Source organism: Theropithecus gelada, chromosome 5 (genome assembly GCF_003255815.1).
Source record: "Theropithecus gelada isolate Dixy chromosome 5, Tgel_1.0, whole genome shotgun sequence".
Lineage (NCBI taxonomy): Eukaryota > Metazoa > Chordata > Mammalia > Primates > Cercopithecidae > Theropithecus > Theropithecus gelada.
In genome coordinates, this window is record NC_037672.1 from 66,279,662 (window position 1) to 66,302,150 (window position 22,489).

The 22,489-nt window shown below is 39.7% G+C and overlaps 1 protein-coding gene across 2 annotated transcripts in view; it reads right to left on the reverse strand.

The window, feature by feature from the left end:
* Window positions 1–22,489, reverse strand: part of USO1 (USO1 vesicle transport factor) — a 90,767-nt gene that overhangs the window by 66,646 nt on the left and 1,632 nt on the right. The gene's annotated exons all lie outside the window — the stretch shown is intronic.

The window sequence follows — 22,489 nt, forward strand, 5'->3', positions numbered from 1 at the left end:
ACATTTTCATCATATATTTGAAAAGAAAAGTCAAAACTTTATGTCAAAACTTTGTTTTAAATGTGCTTCAAAATATACAAGGATGAAATGCTTCATTATAAAATAATTTATAGAAACCCAAAAAAAAAATTTTTTTTTTTTTTGAGACAAAGTCTCGCTCTTGTCTCCCAGGCTGGAGTGTGACAGCGCGATCTCAACTCACTGTAACCTCCACCTTCTGGGTTCAAGCGATTCTACTGCCTCGGCCCCCTGAAAAGCTGGGATTACAGGCACCTGCCACCATGCCTGGCTAATTTTAGTATTTTTAGTAGACAGGGTTTCACCATATTGGCCAGGCTGGTCTAGAGCTCCTGACTTCAGGCGATCCACTCGCCTGGGCCCCCCAAAGTGCTGGGATGACAGGCGTGAGCCACTGCGCCCAGCGGAAACCAAAATTTAAACTGAATTTTAAAACACATCTTGGCCGGGCACGGTGGCTCATGCCTGTAGTCCCAGCACTTTGGGAGGCCGAGGCGGGTGGATCACCTGAGGTCAGGAGTTCAAGACTAACCTGGCAAATATGGTGAAATCCCGTCTCTACTAAAAATATAAAAAATTAGACGGGCATGGTGGCATGTGCCTGTAGTCCCAGCTACTCGGGAGACTGAAGCAGGAGAATTGCTTGAACCTGGCACGCGGAGGTTGCAGGGAGCCGAGATTGCGCCACTGCACTCCAGCCTGGGTGACAAAGTGAGGCTCCGTTTCAAAAATAAATAAATAAATAAATAAAATGAAATAATTTATAGAAACCAAAATTTCAACTGAATTTTAAAACAAATCTTGGAACATTATTAAAATAGGAAAAAACAGATAACAACATGCTAATACAATTGTAATACATTCTTTGATGGAACGCCATGTAGGTATTCAAAAGAATTAACTACTGATATGAAAATACTGTGGTATAGTAATGAGAAGAAAAAAAGCAAGTTATAAAACTAAATTTAAATTACGGATTCAGTAAAGCAAAAGTACCAGATTGTGCATATAAAATTACATTTAAAAAGAATTTGGAAACCTAAAACTATAAAACTTCTAGAAGAAAGCATATGAGAAAATCCTTGTGACCTTTATTTAGGCAAAGACTTCTAAGATGCCACATTCATAAAAGAAAAATGTAGAATGGGCACAGTGGTTCACACCTGTAATCTCAGCACTTTGGGAGGCCAAGGCGGGCAGATCACAAAGTCAAGAGATCGAGGCCATCCTGGCCAACATGGTGAAACCCTGTCTCTACTAAAAATACAAAAATTAGCTGGGTGAGGTAGTGCGTGCCTGTAGTCCCAGCTACTCGGGAAGCTGAGGCAGGAGAATCACTTGAACCTGGGAGGCGGAGGTTGCAGTGAGCTGAGATCACACCACTGCACTCCAGCCTGGTGACAGAATGAGACTCTGTCTCAAAAATAAATAAATAAATAAGAAAAATGTAATAAATTAGATTTCATCACTTTTGCTTTTTTTTTTTTTTTTGAGATGGGTTCTTGTTCTATCTCCCAGGTTGGAGTACAGTGGTGCAATCACAGCTCACCGTAGCCTCAACCTCCTGTGCTCAAGCAATCCTCCCACCTCAGCCTCTCGAGTAGCTAGGCCCACAGGCACACAACCACAACCACACCTGGCTAATCTTCTTGTAATTTTTAGAGACAGGGTCTAACTATGTTGCTCAGTCTTCTCTTGAACTCCTAGTCTCAAGCGATTCTTCCACATTGGCCTCCCAAAGTGCTGGGATTACAGATGTGAGCCACCGTACCCAGCCCCGCTTCTGCTGTTCAAAAGACAGTATGAAGAGACTGAAAAGGTAAACTACAGACTGGGTGAAAATATTTGGAAAACATCTGATACTATGTTCTTACATAGTTTAGGCCAGGCGTGGTGGCTCACGCCTGTAATCCTAGCACTTTGGGAGGCCGAGGTGGGCAGATCACGAGGTCAGGAGATCGAGACCATCCTGGCTAACATGGTGAAACCCCGTCTCTATTAAAAATACAAAAAAAATTATCTGGGCATGGTGGCAGGTGCCTGTAGTCCCAGCTACTCGAGAGGCTGAGGCAGGAGAATGGGCTGAACCCGGGAGGTGGAGCTTGCAGTGAGCCAAGATCACTCCACTGCACTCCAGCCTGGGCGACAGTGCAAGACTCCATCTCAAAAAAAAAAAAAAAAAAAAAGAACATAGTTTAAAAAACACTTGGGTCCTTTCTAGCTCAACCAATTAGTATTTTAACTTTTCTTTTTTTTTTAAGACTATCATAAAACAGCAAGTATTTTAACTTATTGAAGAATGTACTTTAGGCCAGGAGTTTGAGACCAGTCTGGGCAACATAGTGAGACCATGTCTCTACAAAAAATGAAATTAGCTGGGTATGACGGTGTGAGCCTGCAGTCCTAGCTACTTAGCAGGCTAAGGCAGGTGGATCACTTGAACTCAGAAGTTAGAGACTGCAGTGAGCTATGATCACGCTACTGCACTCCAGCCTGAGCAACAGAGTGAGACCTTGTTTCTCCATTTAAAAAAAAAAAAAAAGGAAAGTATAAGTTTATTACATTCTTTAAAGATTCTGTATATTAAGATTTTGGCAATGCAAATGTTTGCACCCTACATATCTGAATTAATGGTGTTCAAATACATATAGCGTTTCCCAAAATATGTTTTGCAGATTTCTAGTGTCCCAGAAGATATTAATAGATTCCCTACGATCACAGAACAAGTGGGAAATACAAGGTTATACGAAATTAACTCGGTTTGTGCACTGCAGGATTTCTAAGAGTCTTTACAACTGCTGATTTGCATTTCTTCATATAGCAGATATAGCAGGATAACCAAGCCTAGCTTTACATTCTTACTTTATTCATTCTAACTGTTCACATTTAAAAATCATTCCTGGAAATAATATAATTTTCTCTTTCTTAAATAACTGGTTGACACTTTTCTTACTCTCTCTATATATACACACACATATATACACACACATATATACACAGAGACACACACATATATACACATATATATACTATATACACACACACACATATTTTTTTTTAACCACTTAGAAAAACTACTTAGTTATCTCTTAAAAACTTGAACCTCATTACTCTCAGCTCAAAGAATGTCTTGGGTCAAAATAGTTTTCCAAAGCAAGAATGCAATTGCCTTTACTTAGGTCTTGTACATCTTTTGCTCGTTTTTTTAAGGTAGCTTATAGTTGATACTATGAATGGGAATTTTTTTTTTCCCTCAGGCATTTTCTGCTTCTTCTCAGTCTTAAACCTCAAGTACTGGTTCTAGATCTGGGATTCTTATCTACCTTGAGGTTCTTAGTCCCAGTACCATGCAGGGCTTGAATCTAGCCTCAATCTTACCTTTGGTTGGTGTATAGAGGTACTTGCCTCAAAATATAAATGTCCATGCCTTAAATGTCCATGTCTGGATGCTCTTCAATCATTACTTGCTAAACGCAGAAATATAAAAGCTGTTCGATACTGGTAGAAACTTAGCTTTAGAAATACTGGAGGATGGCTGGGTGCGGTGGCTCACACCTGTAATCCCAGCACTTTGGGAGGCTGAGAGGGGTGGACTGCCTGAGCTCAGGAGTTCAAGACCAGCCTAGGCAATGTGGCAAAACCCCCTGTCTACTAAAAGTACAAAAAACTAGCCAGGCATGGTGGTGCACGCCTGTAGTCTCAGCTATTCAGGAGGCTGAAGCACAAGAATTGCTTGAGCCTGGGAGGTGGAGGTTGCAGTGAGCCAAAATAGCACCACTGTATTCCAGCCTGTTAAAAAAAAAAAAAAAGAAAGAAATACTGGAGGGTGGCTGGGCATAGTGGCTCATGCCTGTAATCCCAGCACTTTGGGAAGCTGAGGTGTGAAGATTGCTTGAGGCCAGCAGTTCAAGACCAGCCAGGTCACATAGTGAGACCCCCATCTCTACCAAATAAATAATTATCTGGGCATGGTAGTGTGTGCGTATAGTCCCAGGTACTTGGGAGACTAAGGTGGGAGGATTGCTTGAGCCCAGGAGTTCAAGGCTGCAATGAGCCTTGCAATGACTGTGTCACTGCACTCCAGCCTGGGTGACACAGAGAGACCCTATCTCAAATAACAATAATAATGATAATCACCTCAAAAAAAAAAAAAAAAAAGAATTAAGGAATAAGTAGTGAATTAAATGATTAGTAGTTCATGAGACAATATGAGAAAGAAGAAGAAAATAATTTTGTAATTGTTTGTACATTTTTAAATGTAGAAATCAGCACATTTTATTCAGAGTAAGAAAACTGGTCTATTTGAGGGTTTTATTTTTTTTTTTATCTTTGGAGACAGGATTTTGCTCTGTCGCCCAGGCTGGAGTGCAGTGGTATGATCTTGACTCACTGCAACCTCTGCCTCCTGGGTTCAAGTGATTCTCGGCCTCAGCCTCCAAAGCAGCTGGGATTACAAGTGTGTGCCACCACGCTGGGCTAGTTTTGTATTTTTAGTAGAGATAGGGTTTCACCTTGTTGGCCAGGCTGGTCTTGAACTCCTGGCCTCAAGTGATCCACCAACTCTGGCCTCCCAAAGTGCTAGGATTACAGGCGTGAGCCACTGTGCCTGATCTCTATTTGAGTTTTTAAGCTTTATATATTTTATTTTTTAGAGGCAGCATCTAACTCTGTCACCCAGGCTGGAGTACAGTGACATGACTGTGCCTCACTGTAAACTCAAACTCCTGGCTTCAAGCCATCCTCCCACCTCAGCCTCCAGAGTAGCTGGAACTATAGGCACAAGCCACTGTGCCCAGCTAATTTTTTGTTTTGTAGAGATAGGGGGTCTCACTATGCTGCCCAGGCTGGTCTTGAACTCCTGGCCTCAAGCCATCCTCCTTACCCAGTCTCCCAAAGTGCTGGGATTACAGGTATGAGACACTGTGGGGCCAGTCACTTGATATATCTATGAATCAAAACAATAATGTTTAATTTATATATATTCGAACACTCATATACATATATAGGTTCTATTAAAATACACTGAGAGACCTTCTAAAACATAAAAACTTTCCCTTTTAAAATACTTTTAAATGCCTAGTATCTCTGGCAATGATGACTGATTTAAAACAATGTGAAAAAAAATAAGAATATCCAAGATTTAAACTGCTAAATAAAAAAAGTTTTCCTAATGAATTTCCTTATCTGCTTCAATGGGCTCTGATTAATAAGCAAATCACTAATTTTTTTGGTAGTTGCAAAATATACCTTAAAAATATTAAAATTAATAACTATTTTAAAGTGTATTTTTTTACATATAAAAATGAAATTCATCATTCCTGAGTTGGGGTAAATATGTATCAAGACTATTTTTGAGAACATAAACATACTTTTTATCTTTTAAATTTGGTGTGGTTTTAAAAAATACATGGATGAATCACTTTTATTCTTAAATAAAATATGTTGAGTTTTAATGTTAAGTAAAGTAAATCTCAATTGGGGATTTTAATGAGAACTTTCCTACTAGTGACTTAAAATAACTAAACCCAAATCAGTCAACCATATTCCAAACCTTTAAGAGTCAAAGGTGAATATAAGAACAACTTATGGCTGGGCATGGTGGCTTACATCTGTAAATCTCAACACTTTGGGATACTGACGCGGGAGGACTGCTTGAAGCTAGGAACTCAAGCCCAGCCCAGGCAACATAGTGAGATCCCATCTCTACAGAAAATTTAAAAATTAAGTGGGTGTGGTGGTATGTTTGTAGTCCTAGCTACTCCAGAGGCTGAAGTGGGAGGACTGCTTGAGCCCAGAAGTTTGAGGCTACAGTGAGCTGTGGTTATGGATGCGTCACTGTACTTCAGCCTGGATGACACAGCAAGACCCTGTCTTAAAATACAGCAATAATTTTTAAAAGAACAACTTATTTACCTAGAACCATTAGACTGAGCTCTTTCAGATACCTCTGTCAAGCACCAAAATGGTCTTTTCATTTGTGATTTCTGATGGTAATCTGAAATTAGTTACATGCTTCTCTGTCTTCATAAAGAAGAATGTAATTATGAGCTTTCTTAGCATATAAACCTAAATCCTCCTCTATATGATATAGAGGATGTCTTAGATATTAAATGAAAGAATACATATAAAAGGCTTTATATAATACCTGGCACCTATGAATCTTCAATAAATGTTAGCAAATTTTATTATTATCAAGCTTATGATTTCTTTGTATTATTCTTCCTTGTATTACTATTTTATCCTATCAGGCTTTTGGCTATCATTTCCAACACTTATGCCTCTAATGGACCATTCAAATATTGCAGATTTAAATTTGCTACTAAGCAAGGTACTAATTAAGTTCAATAGTAATACATCTATACCCCAAAATTACTCAAGCTTGAAATCAAGATTGAGAACACAGATATGCAACTTATACTTTTGCTACCTTGAGGCCTTATTACCTCTCAACAATATTCCAGATGGTTGAAGTTTCTGAAAAAGTGATCTCTCTATAAGAAAGTGGTATGTTTGCTACTCTTCACAGACAACTGAAGCCAAATGAAAGGAAAACATATTACTTATGTTCCAAACCCTACAAAGACCTAGTCATGTTTTAGTCTATACACAAGTCTGTATTTTTCTGTTGATATTTACCAAACAAAAATTCTGTTCACAAATATGCTTAGTTTCTATTCAGAAACTGTAGATCTCAAAACTATTATTCCATTTATTTCCTACTTGAAAAACCAACTCAGTGCAGTATAACTCAGTCCATTCTATCCTTCTATCTTTCAGTTATTACATGTCTCTGTGCTTTAGCTGGGCACATGGCTGTCTACCTACACACTATTTTCAGGACTTCCTTGCAGCTAGGCATGGACAGAAACTGGAATACATTCTGGCCAATGAGTTGTGAGTATCTTTAAGTTCATGTCCCTAAAGGAAGCTATTTGTTCTTCGTTCCTCTTTCTCCATCTCCTGGCCTAGAACTTGAAGCTGCTGGCGATTAGGCGCCTTTAACAACTCAAACTATAGCAAGGGGAAGGGAGAGGAAGATGGCAAAATAAGATTAAGAAAATTTTTTTTTAAATGAATTTAGTGTAGCCGTAAGTGTACAGTGTTTATAAAGTGTACTTTATATAATGTCCTTGGTCTTCACATTCATTCACCACTCACCTGACATCCAGAGCAACTTCCGGTCCTGCAAGCTCTATTCATGATTAAGTGACCTATACAGGCATATTATTTACTATCTTTTATGCCACATTTTTACTGTACCTTTTCTATGTTTAGATGCATACATACACAAATATTTACTATTACGTTATAATTGCCTACGGTATTCATTACAGTAACGTGCTATACAGGTTTATGGCCCAGAAGCAATAGGCTACACCATACAGCTTAGGTGAGTAGTAGGCTATAATATCCAGGTTTGCTTTAAGTACACTCTAGGACGTTTGCACAACAAAACTGCCTAATGATGCATTTCTCAGAATTTAGCCCCAACACTGAGCTTCCAAGAACTATCACAGTTACAGATTTTTAAAAAGAAACTCATTTGTGTAAATATATATGTTGGTAAATAAAAAAGACAACACTCTGGAAGGATGTACACCAAAGAGATTACTTCCAGTGATGTGAAGTAAGATTGTGAAGGAAGAAAGAGGCAATTTTAGACTATATACTGATTTGGATTATTTAGAACAAGCATATTTCCCTATTTGCTTCAATAAAGAGAAAAAAATTAAAGAAATTTCCATAATAGATCTTGCTTTTATTACCTACTCTAAAATACCACCTGATGGACTTACTATTCATCTGCTTTAAAATACAAGTGTTTGTTGCTATTTGAGGTAGCTATGTTTTATAAAGTTACCATGAACACTGAATTAGTGAATACCAAACCACTGCTCCTAGGCCACGTGCAGTAGCTCACATCTGTAATCTCAGAGCTCTGGGAGGCTGAAGAGGAGGATTGCTTGAGGCCAGGAATTTGTGATCAGCCTGGGCAACACAGCTAGATCCTGTCTTTATAAGAAATTTAAAAATTAATCAGGCATGGTGGCGAGTGCCTGTAGTCCTAGCTACTCAGGAGGTTGAGGCAGGAGGATCGCTTGAGCCCAGCAATTTGAGACTGCAGTGAGCCATAGATAGTCGTGCCACTGAACTCCAGACTGGGAAACAGAGTGAGACCCTGTCTCTAAAAACAAAACCCATTGCTCCTGGAGAAAATACAGGGTTAGTTTGCTGCAAGCCTCTGATCACATTTTCATCAAGTGATCAATATAAAACCTTTTACGTATATTTCTGCTTAAAGACACCTTTTTAAAAATTTTTTTAGAGATGAGGTGTCACTATGTTGCCCAGGCTGATCTTGAACTAGTGAGCTCAAGTGGTTCTCCTGCCTCAGTCTCCCAAAGTGCTAGGATTACAGGTGTCAGCTACTTCATGTGGCCAAAGACATCTTATTTAATACACATCCTTGACCATTAATATTGATTTCATGGCCAACAGCACTATAACTCAGGCCTCAGTGATGCTTACCTAATATACATATCATCTCTGTAAGAAACATCACAGTCTTCTTGTGCTTAGGAACACTAGACAACACTACACGGGGTCTATTTTTAATAGGGAAATCCCAAACAAAACAAATCAAAGATGAGGCTGGGCGTGGTGGCTCACACCTGTAATCCCAGCACTTTGGGAAGCTGAGGTGGGTGGATCACTTGAGGTCAGGAGTTTGAGACCAGCCTGGCCAACGTGGTGAAATTCCATCTCTACTAAAAATACAAAAATTAGCCAAGTGTGGTGCAGCACAACTGTAAATCCAGCTACTCAGGAGGCTGAGGCAGAAGAATCACTTAAACTTGGGAGGCGGAGGAAGAGGTTGCAGTGAGCCGAGATCACTCCACTGCACTCCACCCTGGGTGACAGGGTCAGATTCTGTCTCAAAAAAAAAAGAAAAAATACAAAAATGCAAAAAGCGTAACACTAAACAGACCATGAAAGGACACATTTGCAGTATGAGAACTGAAACAAGAAGGCAAAGCATCACCTTCTTTGACCTCAGTTGGAGATGTTTATGTTGGGAGAATCAAATTTTTCACTGCTCCGTACCATCTACAAACAACCATAAAGTGCTCCAAGTACTGATTTGTGCGATACAAATTATTTTAGTGAGTAGGTGAATTTGCAAATAAGAAACTGACAAATAATGAGGATGGACTGTCCCTTAAATATAATCTTTTCAAGTAAAATTCATTATCTGCAAAATGGAAAGATAAAGTAAAATAAATCTAAGATTACTTAAAGCTCAAAATTTACAACACTTTAAAAAAACTTGGCCAGGCGCAGTGGCTCACGCCTGTAATCTCAGAGCTTTGGGAGGTCGAGGCGGGCGGATTACGAGGTCAGGAGTTCGAGACCAGCCTGGCGAACTTGGTGAAACCCTGTCTCTACTAAAGATACAAAAAATTAGCTGGGCATGGTGGTGGGTACCTGTAATGCCAGCTACTTGGGAGGCTGAGGCAGGAGAATTGCTTGAACCTGGAAGGTGGAGATTGCTGTGAGCCCAGTTTGTGCCATTGCACACTAGCCTGGGCAATAGGGCAAGACTTCAAAAAAAAAACCAAAAAATAAAACAAAAACAAAAACAAAACAACACTTGGCCAGTCAGGTCCGACAGAACTTAAAGGATTAAAAAAAAAAAAAAAAATTGGCCCAGCACAGCAGCTCTCACCTACAATCCCAACACTTTGGGGAGTTAAGTCAGCAAGACTGCTTGAGCCCAGGAGTTCAAGAACAGCCTGGGCAACATGGTGAGACCTCTATCTCCATAAAAATGTTGAAAAAATCAGCCAAGCATTGTGTTGTACACCTGTGGTCATAGCTACTCAGGAGGCTGACATGGGAGGATCACTTAAAGCCAGGAGGTTGAGGCCACTGTAACCCATGTTTATGCCACTGCACTCCAACCTGCAAGACAGACTGAGACCCTGTCTCAAAACAAACAAACAAAAAAACTTAATTTTCTTTTTTTTTTTCTTTTTTGAGATGAAGTCTCACTCTGTCGTCCAGGCTGGAGTGCAGTGGAGCCATCTTGGCTCACTGCAACTTCCGCCTCCTAGATTCCAACAATCCTCCTGCCTCAGCCTCCCAAGTAGCTGGGCTTACATGCAGGTGCCACCACGCCCAGCTAATTTTTATATTATTAGTAGAGACAGGGTTTTACCACGTTGGCCAGGCTGGTCTTGTACTCCTGACCTTGGGTGATCCACTGGCCTTGGCCTCCCAAAGTGCTGGGATTACGGGCATGATTTACTGTACCCGGCCCCCAACTTAATTTTATAGAATTAAAAACAAAATAGTGCATTAGCTGGGCACAATGACTCATGCCTGTAATCCCAGCACTCTGGGAGGCCGAGGCAGGCAGATCACGAGGTCAGGAGTTTGAGACCAGCTTGGCCAACATGGTGAAACTCTGTCTCTACTAAAAATACAAAAATTAAAAATTAGCTGGGTGTGGTGGCACATGCCCGCGATCCCAGCTACTCAGGAGGCTGAGGCAGGAGAATTGCTTGAACCTGGGAGGCGGAGGTTGCAGTGAGATCATGCCACTGCACTCCAGCCTCGGCGATAAAGCAAGATTCCGACTCAAAATAACAATAATAATAATAGTGTATTATATTTACTATATTATTTGAAAAATCTATTTGATTCATACAGCATTTAAAATATTCAGCCAGCATTTAAAAATCCAGATTTCTATGTTTTCTTTACTGTTCTTTTTTTAGAGTCAGGATCTTCTTGCTCTGCTGTACAGGCTGGAGTGCAGTGGCACTATTCATAGCTCACTGCATCTTTGAACTCCTGGGCTCAAGCAATTTTCCCACCTCAGCCTAACAAGTAGCTGGGACTACACTCATGCAACACAGAGCTCGGCCTCAAATTTATATCTTTTCTTGAAAAACATCAGTCTGACAGCTAATGGTAGCTAACACTCTTATTTTGTACAACTGAAGAAGCCATCAATTTTAAGACCCCCCCATCTTTTTAATGAATCACGAAGAAAAAAGACATACCCCCAATTACAATTACAAGATGTATCCTGATTTCAAAGAGGTTTAAATGCTAATGTGCATCTCAAAGTTGGTAAAATGTGGTATCTATGCCAATTACTATGTGCTAACTCTGTCCTAATTTTTTTTTACATTTTGAAATTCATTTAATCTTCACAAAAAAAGACAGGCACTATTACTATTTATATTTTAGAGATGAGGAAACAGAGGCACAGTGATTAAGTACCTTGTCCACATTTATAAAGCAAGCAGTGGGATAGCATTCAGCGAAGTAGGCTGAGTGCTTTCCCGCTACATTATATTGGTTTTCTCAGCCAACATTTCATGTAGCAACAACTGGCCGGATTTGAGCACTAGCCACATCCTCAAATCAGGATATGCAGGCTCGAGTATCATCCTAAACCTCTGCCTTCTCTATGACCTGACCACATTGAAGCTCCCCAACTGGACTCCCCAATTTGTGACCCTTGTGTTAAACAACAGAATACTATATGTTAACCAAAAAAAGTGGAAAAAGAAGCATATTTGAGTACAATTTAGCCCACTGTTTTATTTAGAAGGACCAGAAAGGAATGACAATAGAAAAAAGAGACAGAAGTTTGACTAATTTATATTATGCTAACTAAGTATTAGGTGCTCTGAGAAACATAATAATGATTAAGACATGGATTCTATTATCAAGAAGCCTTTACAGTCTATTAGAAGAGACTGTAGTATAATTAACAAAAGTAACTGAAAATCTGATATTTTAAAGTACCTCTGTATGCTTTAACATGGAAAGATCTCCAAACACATCAATGAAAAAGGTAAGCTGGCCAGGCGCAGTGGCCCACGCCTGTAGTCCCAGCGCTTTGGTAGGCTGAGGTGGGTGGATCACATGAGGTCAGGAGTTCGAGACCAGCCGGGCCAACATGGTGAAATTCCATCTCTACTAAAAATACAAGAATTAGCTGGGCCTGTAATCCCAGCTACTCGGGAGGCCAAGGCAGAGAATTGCCTGAACCAGGAGAAGGAGGTTGCAGTGAGCTGAAATCGCGCCAGCCTGGCAACAGAGTGAGATTTCGTCTCTAAAAAAACCAAAAAGGTAAGCTGTAGAACACAATAAACAGTATACCATTTATGTAAAATATAATAAATATGCTAATACAAATATATAATTCTATATTACACAGAAGCATGATTACGTATAAAGGTCTGGAAAGATTTATGCCAAACTAGTAATAGTGGTTATCTCTGGAAAGAGAACTGAAATTGGAGACAGGAGTAAAGAGAAATTAAACTTTACTCATTTTGTCTGCCATTTTGTAAAATCAAAAAATGATAACTGCTACATGATGTTCACAATTTCACTTACCAAGTGAAACATGAAAAGGACATATAATCCATTTAACAACTGGTAAATTGGGCATAATCAGAATTATAGTCAATTAAAAAAAAACATTTTCTGCTAGCCATTAGGGCTATTTATTTATATTCATTGCTACACAAAAACGACCAAAAGAGACACAATGGAAATAGGAGTGACTAGGAAAGAAAAAATTGAGATGAGGAATGTGAAAATGAAAAACTACTGGCTGGGTACAAGGGCTCATGGCTGCAATCCCAGCACTTTGAGAGGATCACTTGAGTCCAGGAATTCAAGACCAGCCTGGGCAACATAGCAAGACCCTGTCTCTACAAGAAAATTAATCAGCCAAGTGTGGTGCCTTGTACCTGTAGTCCCAGCTATTTAGGAGGCTGAGGTGGGAAGGTTGCTTGAGTATAGGAGGTTGAGGCTGAAGTGAGCCGTGACTCACACAACTGCACTCCAGCCTGTTCAACAGAGTGAGACCCTGTTTCCAAAAAAAAGAAAAACTATCAAAAGATTAAAAAGAAGACAGCACAGAACTAGGATGGTGAAAGTACACTTAAAATTTAAAGGAGGAAGTCCTAGTCAGAGCAATCAGGCAAGAGAAAGAAAAGGCATCCGAATAGGAAAAAATGACAAATTATCTCTTTGCTAATAATACGATTCTAAACCTAGAAACCCCAACAGATTCCACTAAAAGGCACCTAGAGCTGATAAACGACTTCAGTAATGTTTCAGGATACAAAATCAATGAACAAAAATCAGTAGCATTTCTATACATCAATAATGTTCAAGCTGAGAGCCAAATCAAGAATACAATCCCATTTACCCTAGACAGACACACAGACACACACATCAAAACCTTGGAATACATCTAACCAAGGAGGTCTCTACAAAGAGAACTATAAAACATTGCTGACAGAAATAATAGGTGATAACAAACCACTGGAAAAACATCGCATGCTCATGGATCAAAGAATCAATATTGTTAAAATGGGGCCGGGCACGGTGGCTCATGTCTGTAATCCCAGCACTTTGGGAGGCTGAGGCGGGGGGATCACTTGAGGTAAGGGGTTTGAAACCAGCCTGGCCAACATGGTGAAACCTGGTTTCTACTAAAAATACAGGCCGGGCGCGGTGGCTCATGCCTGTAATCCCAGCACTTTGGGAGGCCGAGGCAGGCAAATCACCAGGCGAGGAGATCGAGACCATCCTGGCTAACACGGTGAAACCCCGTCTCTACTAAAAAATACAAAAAATTAGCCAGGCGTGGTGGCAGGCGCCTGTAGTCCCAGCTACTCTGGAGGCTGAGGCAGGAGAATGGCGTGAACCCGGGAGGCGGAGCTTGCAGAGAGCTGAGATCCGGCCACTGCACTCCAGCCTGGGCCACAGAGCGAGACTCCGTCTCAAAAAAACAAAACAAAACAAATACAAAAATTAGCTGGGCGCGGTGGTGGGCGCCGGTAATCCCAGTTATTTGGGAGGCTGAGGCAGGAGAATCACTTGAACCCGGGAAGCAGAGGTTGCAGTGAGCTGAGATCACGCCACCGCACTCCAGCCTAGGCAACAGAGCAAGGCTCCGATTCAAAAACAAACAAAGCCATACTGTCCAAAGCATCTACAGATTCAATGCTATTCCTATCAAACTACCAATGTAATTTTTCACAGAATTAGAACAAACTATTCTAAAATTCATATGGAACCAAAAGAGCCTGAACAGTCAAAGCAATCCTAAGTAAAAATAACAAAGCTGGAAAAATCACACTACTCCACTTCAAACTATACTACAAGGCTATACTAACCAAAACAGCATATTACAGACATGAAGCAATGGAACAGGATAGAGAACCCAAAACTAAAGCCACACAGCTACAACCATCTGATCTTTGACAAAATTGACAATAACAAGCATTGGAGAAAGAACTACCTATCCGATAAATGGTGCTAGGATAACTGGATAGCCTTATGCAGAAGAATGAAACTGGGCCCCTACATTTTACCATATACAAAAATTAACTCAAGGTGGATTACAGACATAAATATAAGACCTAAAACTATAAAAAGCCGAGAAGAGGCTGGGCATGGTGGCTCATGCCTGTAATCCCAACACTTCGGGAGGTCAAGGTGGGAGGATCACGAGGTCAGGAGATCGAGACCATCCTGACCAACACGGTGAAACCCTGTCTCTACTAAAAATACAAAAATTAGCTGGGCGTGGTGGTGTGCATCTGTAGTCCCAGCTACTTGGGAGGCTGAGGCAGGAGAACCGCTTGAATCCAGGAGGCGGAGGATGCAGTGAGCCAAGATCGCACCATTGCAGTCACTCCAGCCTGGGTGACAGGGCGAGACTCCTACCCAAAAAAAAAAAAGAAAAAAAATCCTACAAAACCTAGGAGATATCATTCTGGACATTGGCCTTAGCAACGAATTTATGACTAAATGCCCAAAAGCAATCGCAACAAAAACAAAAATTGACAAGTGGGACCTAATTATACTAAAGAGCATCTGCACAGCAAAAGAAACTATCAACAGAGTAAACAGACAACTTATAGTCTGGGAGAAAACATCCGCAAACCATGCATCCGACAAAGGTCTAATATTCAGAATCTGTAAGGAACTTAATTCAACATGCAAAAACCAAAAACTCCATTGAAAAATAGGCAAAGGACATGAACAGACACTTCTCTTCTCCAAAGCAGACATATATGTAGGCAAGAAATATATGGGAAAATGTTCCACATCACTAATCATCTGAGAAATGCAAGTCAAAACCACAATGAGATACCATCTCCCACCAGTCAGAATGACTATTATTAAAAAGACAAAAAAAAAAAAAAGAACAGATGTTGGAGAGGTTGTAGAGAAAAGGGAATGCTATATACTGTTAGTGGGAATGTAATTTTAGTTAAGTCACTGTAGAGAGCAGTTGGGAGATTTCTCAAAGAACTTAAAACAGAACTACCATTTGACCCAGTAGTCCCACTACTGCATTTTTTCACCGAATATCTGTCATGCAGCTAATACAGACTTAATTTTATTTTTTTTAATTATTCTTTTTTGAGGCAGTGTCTCACTCTGTCGCCCAGGCTGGAGTGCAGTGGCGGGATCTTGGCTCACTGCAACCTCCGCCTCCTGGGTTCAAGCTATTCTCCTGCCTCAGCCTCCCGAGTAGCTGGGACTACAGGCACCCACCACCACGCCCGGCTAATTTTTGTATTTTTAGTAGAGACGGGGTTTCACCATATTGGCCAGGCTGGTCTCGAACTCCTGACCTTGTAATCCGCCTGCCTTGGCCTCCCAAAGTGCTGGGATTATAGGCGTGAGCCACTGGGCCCGGCCCTAATTTTATGATATAACCTTACCTTCATGAAGCTTAAAACATCCCTGCACCTTCCTAAAACAGAACTCCCCCAACCATGACTATTTTTTTTTTAGATGAAGTCTCGCTCTGTTGCTAGGCTGGAGTGCAGTGGCACGATCTCGGCTCACTGCAACCTCCAATTCCCTGGTCCAAGCAATTCTCCTGCCTCAGCTTCCTGAGTAGCTGGGATTACAGGCACAGGCGCCACCATGCCCAGCTAATTTTTGTATTTTTAGTAGAGACGGGATTTCAACATGTTGGCCAGGATGGTCTCGATCTCCTGACCTTGTGATCTGCCCACCTCAGCCTGCCAAAATGCTGGGATCACAGGCTTGAGTCATTGCGTCCAGTAACTACGACTATTTATTGTAAGACTAAAATAATTCATGCTAACAGTCATTTCAATTATAATGTTTTTAATGAAATAAAGGAAAATAAAGAAAAATGAATCGTTCTGTCAAAAAGCCATATGCACTTGCATGTTCACTGGAGCACTATACACAACTGCAAAGATGTGGAGTCAACCTAGATGTCCATCAATAGTGGACTGGATAAACAAAATGTAGTACATATATACTATGGAATACTATGTCACCATAAAAAAGAACAAAATCATGCCCTTTGCAGCAACATAGATGCAGCATTATCCTAAGCAAATTAATGCAGGAACAGAAAACCAAATACTGCATTTCCTCACTTACAAGTGGGAGCTAAACAATGAGTAAGCATGGACCTAAAGAAGGGAGCAGTCAACACTGGGGACAACAACGAGGAGAAGGTGGGAGAGGGGGTGAGAGTTAAGAAACTACCCATCAGGTACCATCCTCACTACCTGGGTGATGGTTATACATCAAACCTTAGCAACAGGCAATTTACCCATATAATAACCTGCGCAGGTAACCTTCTAAAACTTTAAAGTTAAGGGGAAAAAGTATTGTTTAGAGAAATGTTTATTTTCATAAATAAACACATTTACTTATGAAACAATACTAATGTATGTTAATAATTTATAAAAATTTAATATAAAAGCAAAAAAATTAAAGGATACTAGCATAATACAGCTTGCAGTATTTTTTCACAATTCTTTTTATAAGTATTCAGTAACTACTTGACTGACAGGAAAAAATAAATAGGAATGGCAATTAAAATGCTAACTCTAACCAATCATTTATCCAACAAATATTTGTCAAGCACCTAATATTGATTTAATTTTATGATATCTTACCTTGATGAAGTTTAAAACATAGTTGTACCTTCCTAAAATAGAATGTCCCCAACTATGACTATTTACTATAAGACAAATAATTCATGCTAATAGTCAATTCACTTATGTTTTAAATGAAATTAAAATATTACTGTTTTAGATTACAAAAAAAGAGTCAAATTTTTTTTTTTTTTTGAGATGGCGTCTCACTCTACTGCCCAGGCTAGAGTGCAGTGGCGCGATCTTGGCTCACTGTAACCTCTACCTCCTGGGTTCAAGTGATTCTCCTGCCTCAGCCTCCCTAGTAAGTTGGGATTACAGGCACCTACCACCATATCCAGCTAATTTTTGTATTTTTAGCAGAGACAGGGTTTCACCATGTTGGCCAGGCTGGTCTCGAACTCCTGATCTCAGGTGATCCACCCGCCTTGGCCTACCGAAGTGCTGGGATTACAGGCATGAGCCACCACGCCTGGCCCAGAAATTTGTTTTAAATTTAACTCTGTTACTGAGAAGGCTTTATTAAAAAAGCAAAAGTGAATCTTATCTTCATATGACCTAAATTATTATAATCTATAAAGAGATGTGGGAACTCTAAAAAATCAAACAGAAGTCTCTTTGTAGACAAATCCAATGAATCCATTTCCATTAAAATTACCTTAAGTCAGCCAAGTAATATACTACTTCATTTATTCTCCATGCTCTCTCCAATAAATGAACTATGCTCTTCAAAAGGACATCCTTTTAAGCAAGGGGTCATAATGAAACATGTCTACCAAATAACCTATCACAAATGCTAGCATCTCAAAATCTAACATCACAGAAGTTTTCATGCAATCCCAGCACTTTGGGAAGCTGACAGGAGGATTGTTTGAGGCTAGGAGTTCAAGACCAGCCTGGGCAACATATTGTGACCTTGTCTCTTAAAAAAAAAAAAAAAAAAGTTTTCAAATTAATGGTGAATAACTTTTGACACAAAAAATGTTTATGGCACTTCTGCCTGAGGTATAAACATAATAAGCCTAACTTTATTATACCTATAACAGACAAAGAGCAGAGTACAAAGCAGTAATATTAATAAGTAATAAAAGGTAAATACATAAAAAGAAAGAGGAACAGTATTTGCTATCAACAAATGTATATAAGGAATTATAATATTCTTTTCTAATCAGATTGAAGAGTAATGTTTTTAATGAAATAAAGGAAAATAAAGCAAAAGGCATCAGAATTATATATCCTCTTGGACGATTTTTCCCTAAGTATGCTTCTCAAAATAATAGACAACAAAGTTCCCTAGAGGAAAAAAAAAAGGTCTGGTCAGATAAATTTGGCAAACACAGCTTACTTTTTATCTACATTTTAAAAATATCTGAAACAGTAACACAGTGCCTGCTTACAAAACCTTGCATAAATATTAAAGGTTTTTGCTTTGTTTTTGGTCACTGCACACACTTCTTTGCTGACAAAGTTTTTTTCTTTTTTTTTTTTTTTTTTTGAGACGGAGTCTGGCTCTGTCGCCCAGGCTGGAGTGCTGTGGCCGGATCTCAGCTCACTGCAAGCTCCGCCTCCCGGGTTCCCGCCATTCTCCTGCCTCAGCCTCCGGAGTAGCTGGGACTACAGGAGCCCGCCACCTCGCCTGGCTAGTTTTTTGTATTTTTTAGTAGAGACGGGGTTTCACCGTGTTAGCCAGGATGGTCTCGATCTCCCGACCTCGTGATCCGCCCGTCTCGGCCTCCCAAAGTGCTGGGATTACAAGCTTGAGCCACCGCGCCCGGCCGACAAAGTTTTTTTCATGGATATCTATTCAAATTTTTTGAAGCACACCTTGGTAACGCTAGGGCATGTAAAATTTAAATGATTCTAGCTTTTAAATCAACCCTACATAATCTACATAATTAACCTTCCAAAAAGCCTGTAGTATTCAATAGGCCCTACTTAAAAAGAGTGCTTGGATATATAAGTGACCAAAACACAAATCATCATTACAGTTCTCTCCGACATTGTTATTGCAAAACAGGCCAAGAGAGAAAACACATTCCAGTCATGACATTGACCTGGTTATTAATATAGAATACATCAACCCAAATAGGAATTTCAGACTACACATTTATAGTAACATGGTATAAAATGTGCTTGACTAAACGAAAACTATATCTAAATTTAAGTCCACACTCTTTGATAACAATTTTTATTAAAAGAAAGGATGGCTGTGTTTATATTGTTAGCCCTCTTGCTTTCTGAGACAGCTGATGAAAGTTCGATCTGGAGAGACCCCGTAACAATGGTCTAATTCTGTATACTTTTTATGGACATTAGCAACTTCCATGTCTCAGGGTCTAACCTGAGAACAGAAAATGCCTCTATGATTCATCATCAAATGTAGTTAACACTTGCTTGGAATTTTTAAGAAACTAGCTTTAAAAAAGGTACAAGATGGGAGCTGGGCACAGTGGCTCATGCCTGTAATCCTAGCACTTTGAGAGGCCGAGGTGGGCAGACTGCCTGAGCTCAGGAGTTCAAGACCAGCCTGGGCATCACAGTGAAACCCCGTCTCTACTAAAATACATTAGCCAGGTGTGGTGGCGTGCGCCTGTAGTCCCAGCTACTCAGGAGACTGAGCCAGGAGAATTGCTTGAATCCAGGAGGCCAAGGTTGCAGTTAGCCGAGATTATGTCACTGCACTCCAGCCTCGGCGACAGAGTGAGACTCCGTCCCCCCACCACCCAAAAAAAGGTGCCAGATGGAAGGCAGATATAAAACTAAGCACACGTAAGCATTCAAAAGCATGAAGTTCCTGGTGGTCTAGTGGTTAGGGAAAAAGAGAAAACTAAAAAACAAAAGCACAAATAGAATTTTTACTACAATAATGTTAAGTTGCACCCAGCAAACTGTGTTAAGGCTAAAGAGGCTTCAATCACCAGAAATCAGTGTCAAGTAAAAAAGAGAAATGAAAATTTAAAAGTACATGACTCTAAAACAGAAAAAGTTTAATGTGGATGAAATTCTGGATTTAAAATATCCAGTACTTTACAGAATTGACTATCCTATGATAAAATATTTACTACTTGACAGGTTCTGAAGAACATCTTTCTTTTCGAGACAGTCTCGCTCTCTCACCCAAGCTGGAATGCAGTGGCACAATCTCAACCACCCAGTGGTTGCTCACTGCCAACCTCTGCCTCGATTCTCCTGCCTCAGCCTCCCGAGTAGCTGGGATTACAGGCATGTGCCACCATGCCCAGCTAATTTTTGTATTTTTAGTAGAAACAGGGTTTCACTATGTTGGCCAGGCTGGTCTCAAACTCCTGACCTCAAGTGCTCCACTTGCCTTGGCCTCCCAAAATGCTGGGATTACAGGCGTGAGCCCCCTGCCTGAAGAACACCTTAATATCAGTGCAAAGTTACTCTTAACTAAGAGTATGAAAAGCTAGATACTATACAATCGATCACATAACTCTCACACATTTAAAAGATATGTAAATTCAATAAGAAAAAAAAAAAAGGAAAGCAGTCGAAGCATTTAGTAAATATGAAAAATCCCTTAAGTAAAAAGCTTGACACAATGAACTTCATTTGAGAACTTCAATTTCTAATCTTTATAAAGTATTGTTTTAGTACCTAGTAATGTGTAAGTTGCTACGATTACAGATCTGTGATTTCTTTCAAATAAAACTATAATTCATTTATTTCACAAGTACTTACTGGGTATCTACTACTGTGGAAAAACAAAGATTAAAATACATTATGAACCCTGCCCTAAAGACACTTTAAGAGTCTGGAAGGAATAAGATATATGCACACTGTAGTTAAAATGTAAAGGTAGCTCAGAAAGGAAAAAGTATCTGAAATGTGGTGGGGGAAAGTACAGATTAGGGAAGGCACTGATGATGAATTTAAATAACAGGTCGAATTCAGACAAAGAAAAGAAGCCTTCCATTGGAAAAAGATGTTAGAAAAAACAAGAAAGATGGAAAGCCGCAATGAAAAAAATTTAATTTTGCAGAAATGGAAAAAACTACAAAATAATAAATGATAATATAGAAGCTAGGGGTTCCAAGCTCTAGTAACTCAAATATCCTGGCCAGACTAAATCACCAATTAAAACATCTAATATTGTATATATACTCCACTGATGCTCTATAAATACTTCTAAATTAGTAATCCATGACCCCTTTTACCTGTTGTACTTCCTGGTGGAATGAGTGAAACAAGTTTTATTCATACTGTACCTCGGAATAATTATTTTCAGAAGGCAAATTACTTTATTGGGGAGGTGATTAAAAAGAAAAAATAGAAGACAAATTACTTTTCCAATTTTGAATGTACATACTCAAAGTTAGGCAAGCACAAGAAAGGATCCTTTCAGTATACGCATACAACATACACAAGTGATACTCAAGCTTCATTTTGAAATAGTGATATAAAAACTATGTTGTCCCATCCACAGTGGCAAGATCAAAATGTTCTAGCTCCAACTCTTCAACACTGTGCAAGCTGCTCTAGTGCTCTGTGCCTACAAAATGAAGAGGCTCTATCTGGGACTTTCTAGCTTTAAAATCCTATACATTCTGAATTCCATTCCATCTTTTCTACAGAAGTCACTGTGACAAGGCCAATAATAACAAAAACAGGAAAGGGTATTCTTCGTTCAACCCACACATAGGAAAAATTACCCCTCATTATACATCTACTGAGTGCCAGGCTCTTTCTACTTATTTCACTTAATCTTCATTAAATCCTGAAGAGCAGGCATTTTCCTCATTTTACTTAGAGGGTATTAGCTATCTCTTACATATCCAATCCAATCAGGGGTGGAAAGCCAGGATTCAAATCAAGGTCTAATTCTACAAAGCAAGCTGTAATAAACCATATTTCATAACCTGGTGCCACAAACACAAATATCAGATAAACAAGTGGTGGACAGTGATTATGGCATGACCATGGTAATCCAGACAGAACATGATCTTCTAGTAGGGTAGGCCTTGTTGCCAAGTGGGAATGGATAAGTGAAGCCAAATGTGTGCACGTGTTGTGTATGACAGTGAGAGACAGAAGAGTGATTTTCAAATGAAAGAAACAGATATACCAGCTTTCACCTTATGCTTTAAACAATTCTAATCAGACCTGTGCAGTTAATTTTTTTTTTGAGATGGAGTCTTTTCATGTTGCCCAGGCTAGTCTCAAACTTCTGGGCTGAAGCGATCCTCCTGTCTTAGCATCCCTTTAGTTGGGATTATAGGCCTGTGTCACTGCAACTAGCTGCAGTTAATTTTAATAATATTATATAAAGTTCTCAAAAAGTATTGAAATACAGACATGAGCAATAAAGTGTAGGCTTTGAAGTAAGGTACCTCTTGGTTGAATCCTGGCTCTATTACTAGCAGTATGACATTGGTCAAGTTACTTCACCTCTCTCTTTTTTTTTTTTTGGGACAGTTTCGCTCTTGTTGCCCAGGCTGGAGTGTGATGGCGCGCAACCTCCGCCTCCCGAG